The following is a 1,991-nucleotide window of genomic DNA, read 5'->3' as shown; positions in this document are numbered from 1 at the left end:
TATCAGAACACTTGAAGAGAACAACAGCTGCATGTTCACACTGTAATGCAGACAGGAAAGAGGGAGCTGGGCAAGCAAGGGCACCCTCCTCACGGCCTTCATTCTCAAGCATCTGACTGTACAGTGACTTATGGATTTATCTGACATGAACTAATAACCCCACATCTCAGGATTCTTAGAGTGGAGTTATTCCAAGCAGGGCTATCCACTAGAGGTTCCTTAGGGTATGGAATGTATGTGAGCTCTGGTCAATTAACTGTTTTTGTTTGTTTTCTTCTTTTGTTTCTTTTCTTCTTTTCAAGGATGTAAATCATATTTGTCACTAAATGCACCGTTAAGTTTAGCTAACATTTTTTGTGGCAAGACTTTGTAGATAGAAGAAGCTGTGCACTGATTCACAGTCTGACATGAGCTTCTTATTTCGTTGTAGACTGGACACAGACACTTGGCAGTGCAGATAGTATGACCAGCTTCAGTGATATAACTTCACCTGGATTACTTGTTAAATGCAGTTGTAGGGATATGTAGAGCATCTACTAAATAAGATATGTGGGCAGAAGAGTCAGTAGGAATTCTCATTTTTAATAAGCTCCGAATGTCGCCACATTCACAGTTTCAGTACTATCATTTAAATAAATAGCAAAATGTGCTCAGTGCATTCTCAGGATGTAGCAAAATTTATTTTTTAAATTTTACCAAAATGTTGAGACCAGCAGATGGCATAATGGTTACATTGCTAGACTCTCACATAGCCAACTGTGGTTCGAGTCCTGGACACAGTGGTTTAAAACTCATGCTGGGTGCATGTGCATGTGTGCCCAAGACCCCAAGAAGAAAATGGAAGAGAAGGGTTTGCAGCACGGCCAACCCCCCTGGGGGGTGATTTTTTGCTTTCTATCTCTGTCTCTCTGGAGAGTGCACACACCCTATAGCAAATATCTCTCTTAGAATTTTTTCCAAAATGTGAAATTACACTATTTTTCAAATTTCCATTAATCTAAGATATGTAGACAATCTCTCCGAAGTGAACACTAGCATTCTTATAGTTTAAGCCACATTTTTGAGGTTTGTAATGTTACATTTTTCTGCTTTCTCTCCTACCTTAGTTAACTAAAAATAAGACCTTGGCTCACTAATTAACTAAGAGAAAGAAGTGCAACAGTTTAAACAAGATTCTTCTAAAAGTCCTGTTTGAGCAAAATGGGGAGCTTATTTATAACTTTGCAATAATATTTAGGGATAAGTTTTTAATACACAATAACAAAACCCAAAGCAAATTTTAATTTATTTTCTCTGGTAGATGAGTTGTCTTGGCTCTCAAGGATGAATAAATATTTGAACAATGCCAGCTAATATGAATCGTGAAGGTCATTCGTTTGGGCAGTATGAAGCTAGATTGAGCCTGACAGTCTCACATAAAGCTTCTCACAGCCTTGAAAGACAAGTAGACTATCTACCTTGTTACCCCATTATTAGCCATGTACCTTCTAAGAAAAAGGTAAAGACTTCCCAACATGAAAACAGGTAACCTTTTCTTTGTCATGAAGAATTTAAAGTGCAGGTTAGAAGGTAGGTTGTCAAATGGACTGGACCAAACTAGGGCTTATTGAGATTATTGATATAGAAAATTGGAGCTCTTGTTAATAATTAATTAATTAATTATTCTTAAGAGAGATTTTGTTTTAGGGTATGTGTGCTCACCAGAGAGACAGAGAGAAAGACAGAGAAAGCGAGAAATCACCTCCTGGTGGGGGATGGCCACATCCCAACCCCTTCTCCTCCATTTTTCTCTTGGGATTTGGGGCACACATGGTCATGTGCTTGCTGTGAGTTTCAAGACACTGGGTCTGGGACTCAAACTGCCATGAATCAGCCATGTGGGAGTCTAGTGCCTTAATCACTACGCCCACTGGCCCCACTATTGTTATTTTTTAATAGCTCAAACTATTGCCTCTGTAGAGTTTGGGATTTAATGATTTTTTTTTTTTTTT

This window comes from Tupaia chinensis, unplaced genomic scaffold (genome assembly GCF_000334495.1).
Source record: "Tupaia chinensis unplaced genomic scaffold, TupChi_1.0 Scaffold147282_1, whole genome shotgun sequence".
Lineage (NCBI taxonomy): Eukaryota > Metazoa > Chordata > Mammalia > Scandentia > Tupaiidae > Tupaia > Tupaia belangeri.
Note: the sequence above shows the minus strand (reverse complement) of the source record.